This window comes from Macrobrachium nipponense, chromosome 13 (assembly GCF_015104395.2).
Source record: "Macrobrachium nipponense isolate FS-2020 chromosome 13, ASM1510439v2, whole genome shotgun sequence".
Classification (NCBI taxonomy): domain Eukaryota; kingdom Metazoa; phylum Arthropoda; class Malacostraca; order Decapoda; family Palaemonidae; genus Macrobrachium; species Macrobrachium nipponense.
In genome coordinates this window covers 5,936,496-5,943,995 of record NC_087206.1, presented here as the reverse complement: position 1 = coordinate 5,943,995, position 7,500 = coordinate 5,936,496, and the positions used below count along the sequence as shown (strand labels likewise).

The following is a 7,500-nucleotide window of genomic DNA, read 5'->3' as shown; positions in this document are numbered from 1 at the left end:
CTTAAAGAATGTTCTTACATAATGTGTGGGAGTCCAGGAGTCTAGAGGTCTTGGGGGGGGGGGGGATGAGTCACGTGGGGTGGGTGACAAAGAATCCTGAGGGTTGAATACTCACAAAGGTACTTGAAATTTATTTATTTATTTATTTATTTATTTATTTGTAAATTGTATCTATTTATTTATGTATTTATGTATTCATAAATTCCTTTTTCGTTATTTCTTTGCCTTTAAAATATTGCAAAGTGGTAAATATCTAATATTATAAAAAGAAACTAAAGCAGTTACTTTGAGAATCCTTATGTTGATTATTTCTTATTTATGGCCATTGAAGAATTATTTGCCAGCGGTAATTCGCTCCCCATCTGCTATTATTTGCTGTTCAGGGACGAGGTAAACAATGAACACGACGACAAATATAAGAGGTCGATGAATAATCAACTTGGATTTCATTTATGCAGGAATTGAATTGAGTCTCTGTATTTCATTCTTTTCAAATAATGTACTTGAAAGAAGTTCGAAATGTTTTTTTGTGTTTGATTCATTGATAAATAAAGAAAAGGGGTAACAAAAGACAAATATATATTTCGGGTGGTATTGTTTGAGACAGGGTACCTGTGCAGCTCTCTCTCTCTCTCTCTCTCTCTCTCTCTCTCTCTCTCTCTCTCTCCTCTCTCTCTCTATATATATATATATATATATATATATATATATAATATACATATATATACATTATATATATATAATATATATATATATATATATATATATGTTTATTTATTATATATTTTTTATAAATACATACATACATAGATATATATATGTATATATTATATACGTATATATATATATGTTTCTATACAAACACACACACACACACACACACACACACACACATATATATATATATATATATATATATATATATATATATGATGTATGTATAAATGTAGATATATGAATATATCTCTGCGTGTGTGTATTTGTATCTCTGTATGTTTGTGTGTATTTGTGTGTGCGTGTATGTGCGCGCGAGGTTGACAGCCGTGGTCTAATTAAGTCTGTCTCTTCAACTCAGTTGTTCGCAAAGTTTAGACTTCGAAGTCGCTTTTATCTTAACTTTTTTCCTTGCTCAATATTTCATTACTTTGTTTTTTATCTCTTCCAGAGAGAAACCCTGACTATGCTGTCTTTATTTCTAATAATATATATATAGTATATATATAATATATATATATAATATATATATATATATATATATATATACACACACAACACACCACATCAGCATACGATATATATATATATATATATATATATAATATATATATACGTACACACACACACACATGTATATATATATATATATATATATATATTATATATATATATATATATATAGTATATATATATATATATATATATATATCATATATGTCTGTTGTCTGTGACTTTGGGTGTGTGCACAGTATTTGCAAACATATATATACAATTCATTTGAGAAATTGATTTTCTATAATTACTCTATTATTTTTCTCTTAAAAATTCATACAGAAAAGATGAAGCATCAATTTCTGTACAACGCGTTAAGTACAAATCAGGATTTCCAGTGAGGTATGACATTCCATGAGGACAAATAAAAGAACTCTAAATATAAGACGTGATCACCAGTAAAAGAGAGAGAGAAAAAAAAATAAAAGAAAGACGACAGATGGGAACAAATAGGAATAAAAGCTGATTTTATTAGGATGCCGAATAACAACATATATATTCCAATGTCAGTGTGTAAGTCGACATGAAGTCAGTCTTCTCAGGTGAAAGGGGATCACAGTTTACTTCCTTGCTTGTCCAAGTGCGTGACATCAAGGAGCGTCTCCGATATCGGATAAAGTTTTCCGAAGCTCTCTCTCTCTCTCTCTCTCTTTCTCCTCTCATCTCTCTCTCTCTCTCTCATGCTCGTGCTCTCTTTCTATCTCTCTCAGGTTCATTCTCTCTCTCTCTCTCTCTCTCTCTCTTTTCTCTCTTCTCTCTCTCATGCGCGTGCTCTCTTGCTCTCTCTGCACCTTACTCTCTCTCAGGTTCATACTTTCTCTCTCTCTCTCTGACGTCCACTTGAATATACATGCACTTACTCCTTGTTTGAATTACTTTCTGTTATATATATTGGCTATCTTATATATATATATATATATATATATATATATATATATATATATATTATGTACACTATATAAAGTATATATAAAATACATATATATATACTATATATATATATATATATATATATATATATATATATATTATATATATATTATTAGATATGAAACACTTTTTACGAGAACATTTCCTTCTAATGTTCAAAAGTGCAAGTTGAAAAGTCGTCATTATTATTCCCAAAACACAGAAATTCAAGAGGCCTCCTTCCTGCATGTGAAGGCTTAAGAAATTTTAAGTCTTTTTCCTTCAAGAAAAAAAAGAAAAAATGGTAAGAAAAGGCTCATATAATACGTCATAAAAGAGTCTTTCTCTACTCTGAGCACCAGAGTCAACAGTGCCTTAGATCTCTGGACCTTTTCTAAAAATTGGACTGGACATGGTGCCTACAGAGAAGAATAATCTAAAAATAAATCGATATATAAAACTAAAACCTACGGGTTTATTGACATGGGAAGCTTATTAGACCTCTTCCTAGAAAGAGGATATGATATTTATTTTCCTTACTGGCAATCAAATTCCTCGTATATCTTTTATAAGATTTTACTCGTTCATATCACATTTATTCTTTGTTGGAAAAACCACTTAAGTAAAAAAGAAAAATATCTTTTTAAAAATATGGACTTCACTTTTATTAATTAGGCCTGACTTTACCTTTACCTGCAGTAATCATTATTTAGTTTCCAATTCTGACAGACATAAGTCAAATCCTTGAAGTAGGGAGCCTTACAGTCTTCTTTCTACAGATACTCTTTTAGTCATTGTTTTGTTGAGGTAGGAAAAATAGCCTATTATTCGGACCACAAAGTTTAAAATTGTCTTTTAATCACGATGTTTATTCAGCCACTGATTGTGACTGTTTACAAGTGTCGTTTACATCACTATTTTTACATATAAAATCTAGAATGTATATATCATATATACCATATATATATTATATTATATATAATATATATTATATCATATATATATATATATATATATATTATAATAAATATATATTATATATTTATAATTTATTATTGTAGTATTATATATATATATATTATATATATATATATTATATATATAATATCTATATATATTAATATATAATATTAAACCAAAGTAACCGATTCTGGAATATAAAGAAGAATATGCAGAGACGCATAGGACACTTACTGCAAAAAGACAAGCAGAAGTTGAAGCATCAAATAATATTAAACTTCTCAAGGGAACTAAAACAATTTGCGTGAGAAAGCTTATCCTCATACCCAGGAAAGTTAATATGCATTCTCAAATAAAAAAGTAGGTAACCTAATACATCATATTTCCTAAAAATTAATATATAACAGTTTTAAATGTTCTGTGTGAATCTTTGTAAGAATGTAGTTCAGCTTACATAAGTAAAAGATAACTATTGTTATTATTATCCAGAAGGTGAGTCCTATTTATATGGAACAAACCCACCGGGGCCATTGACTTGAAATTCGAGCTTCCAAAGCATATGGTCTTCATTTGAAAGAACCTATATATGGTAATGGGAAACACAGAAGGAAGGAACATGAAATGCTCTTTTATGATTTGGGAAACTTTTACAAATATTAAGCAAAAGCGTTTCTTAGTTTTCTTGAGATGACTGTTGTCAATCGAGACTTCAGTCGTAACTTATTTATTTTTGCCGAATATGTTTTCCTTCCTCTGTAAGATGGAGTCGAGGTCTAAGGTTATATTCGTGCTTCATGTTCAACCAGAGCCAATAAAGACTTACTTCAGCCAATTGTAAAGAGGAACTATAGCAGATTCACATCAACTGTGCATTTGGTGTCTAAGGCCAGTCCCTTACGACGCTCCTGATTGGCTGTTGATAAGACAATCACAAGGCTGGAAACTCTCAGTCTCTCTCGAGAGTTCACATAGGCAGGATATATGTTCCACCTCTCCTGAGGGATACTTTTGAAAGACGTATCCCTCAGGAGAGGTGGAACATAGCTCCTACCCATGTGAACTCTCGAGAGAGACAGAGTTTCCAGCCCTGTGAGTGGGTTATCGACAGCCAATCAGGAGCATCGTAAGGGACTGGCCTTAGACACCAAATGCACGGTTGATGTGAATCTACTATAGCTATTAGTTGGAAGTCAGAGACGGGGAGTAAGGACCTAACTATCTTACTCCACAACTCCTTAAACCTAGTGTATGTTTCTCGCTTGTCCTGACATATCCCTAACGCCATTCGAAAGTATGTGAGTGGCTTTGACTAAGAAAATGAACTAAAAGACGATCACTAAAATAAAAATGGATTACTCCCTTTACTAAGTTGAGTATATCTTAGTTTAACCAGACCACTGAGCTGGTTAACAGCTCTCATAGGGGTGGCTCGGAGGATCAGATATTTTTACGTGGCTAGGAACCAATTGGTTACCTAGCTTATTGTGGGATCCGAACCACATTACATCGAGAAGTGAATTTCTAATCGCCAGAAACAAATTCCTCCGATTCCACGTCGGCAGAGCGGAGAATCGAACTCGGGGCTACCGAATCAGTAGGCGAGCACATAAATCACTCGTACAATGAGGAACTACTATCTTTATTAACCAATGAGAAATTAAATGACTAAAAGACGACAATGAAAACATTTTCTCTCACCGTTGCTTGCGAAAACCAACATAAAGAAATTATTAAAAATAAAAAAAGGAAAAAGAAAATGAAACAAAAATACGAAAAAAAATTAACAAAAGGACCTGCAGTGAGAAAACAAGACAGCCGGTGACAGGAAGAAAGTTTCTAAAACTACTTTCTCGAGCGACACTTAGAAAAAGTTTGCCAGTTCCAAAACTCTGGAAGATGTTTGCTAAATAATAACCCGTTCCGGGAGGTTTTGCGAGAAAATGCAACCCTGGCGACAAAGCCTTGAAAAGAGGGAGGGTTGCAGCGACTGTCAATGTGACAAAATGGATAGAAATAATTTTAATTTTCATGATGGAAAGCATTCAGCTGGGGGAGAAAAACGTCATTGGAATGAGAAGAAATCTTACAAATGATTTCAACCCTGTTAGATTATTTCTGCCATAGAGAAAATGTCTGTAACTCGTAAACAGGTTAGTGCTTGAAAAAGCTCTTATTGTTAGGCCAAGGTTAGTTATTCATTTTATTTGTGAGGGGGGGGGGGGGGCGGGGGGGGGGGCGCGAGAGGGAGTTGTTTGTTAAAATTTCACGTTTTTCAGCATGGCAGTACAACCAAAAGCATTATAATGGGTTATAGTATTCAAACTAATGGCAACAACTTGTAAAATTTTATTCTTCACAAAATGTCAAGAAATTACACTATTCAGAAACGCAGCACAGAAAAAAAACCCATTGTAATGCGATATATTCAAAACAAGTGCAAAAAATAACCATGAATGGCAGTAAAAGTATATTGCCTCAATCAACTACATCCATGATACTGGAGGCAAACAGTCATTGGTATTTCATCGGAAAACCATTAGCAAAATTCTGAACGACGCCAAGTGTCCGGGCCTGAAAAATGCGCGAAATTTAATTCAAATTCTGCTTGTTTATGATTCAGAAAGCAACCTGCTGCTTGCTCTGAAAAGGCGAAGGTTTTTTGTTCCGCTTCCCGGTTAATATGCGTAACGAACTTATTACTGAATCATTACGGCATTTCATTAAATTCCAAGTACTATTAGAATAAAAATGCAAGAAGATGACGAAAAGGAAATAAGAAGGAGACAATGGAATACCAATAAATGAACACAAATGTGCATCATAGTAAAACCAAGATTATTCTAACGCAATGGCATAATAATTCAACAGTTTTACAGCGATTCCATTCAGAGTAAATCACGTGGAGTCAACTTATAATAAAAATATACACTAAATATACAATGATAACTTATTCAATGGATTTTCAGCCAACCGGACAAATCCAGTTACACAATGACTAGATTAAACGGTAGTCATTTTTGGCTAAAAGAATGATCTGTTACATCAAATATTTAACTTCCGTATTTTTATGATTTTCCCCCCCCCCCCCCCCCCGTCCCCCCCCCCCCCCCCCCCCCCCCCCCCCCCCCCCCTCCCCCCCCCCCCCCCCCCCCCCCAAAAAAAAAAAAAAAAAAAAAAAAAAAAAAAAAACAACCCCCCATCCCCAACCTTCATTTCAAACAGGACCCCTAAAAAAAAAAAAGAATTAAATTCTATTCAGCCTGTGTTATGTAATTCTACTTCTTTCTTTTAATTACTTTAAGTTTTTGTCCAACATACGAACAAAAACTTTTTTTTTACGTCGAACTTACGAACAAACACCTTTACATGCCCAACGTACGAACAAACATTTGTGTACGTAGTAAGCTTTTATCACGACATATTTCCATGAGAAAAATGTTCCTTCCGAGAGAGACTTTTTTTTTTTTTTTTTTTTTTTTTTTTTTAATGTTTTTAATTTTTTTTTTTAATTTTTTTTTTTTAAGGTCGCGTAAGGACTTGCTCATTCTCCGTTGGAAATTGTGTCCTGAATTTATTTCTTTGTCCTGAATTGTCTTTGTTCGTGTGAGCACTTGTCTTTGAAGTTGTGAAGCCCAAGGAATTATGAAGTGAAGAGCGCAGTGTATAGTACATAAATCACACTTCAAAGGGATTTTATACTTTACTTAATTAGATTTAAAATACGCGTGTGGGAACGAAGGGAAAATGTCATTAAAAAAAACGTCGTTATTTAAATGAAAATGCTACGTTTTTGTTTGTTATTTTCGTGGAGGACAGTAAATGGCGTCGGAAAACTTTAAACTGAGATTAGTCGACCCAGATTTTCTCTCCTTCTCTCTCTCTCTCTCTCTCTCTCTCTCTCTCTCTCTCTCTCTCTCTCTCTTTCTTTTATTGGAGAAATTTTATTTCTTTGTTGTGGAGATTTTTCTCTCTCCTTTTGTTGGAGATTTTTCTCTCTTCTCTTGTTGGGGATTTTGTTCTCTCTCTCTTCTTTTGTTGGAGATTTTTCTCTCTCTTCTTCTGTTGGAGATTTTTTTCTTATTTCGCCGGAGATTTTTTTTCTCTCTCTTCTTTTGTTGGAGATTTTTCTCTCATTTTTTTTGTTTTGCTGGAGATTTGCTTTTCTCTCTTCTTATTTCGGAGATTTGTTTTAAGGATTGCGACACTTCGTAGCAAATTTCCTTCCACCTTTAAGAGCCAGACCTTACTCTTTGCATCTATATTATCTTGTTTTATCTGTAAGTGCAAAGAGTAATAAAACGGCAACCTAATAACCTTTACCAGGTCAGGCTCGAATGTATCAACAACAGCAGAATTTTTGTA

The 7,500-nt window shown here is 33.4% G+C and overlaps 1 protein-coding gene across 1 annotated transcript in view; it reads left to right on the top strand.

The window, feature by feature from the left end:
• Positions 1 to 7,500, top strand: part of LOC135225604 (neuroligin-4, X-linked-like) — a 91,139-nt gene that overhangs the window by 1,046 nt on the left and 82,593 nt on the right. The gene's annotated exons all lie outside the window — the stretch shown is intronic.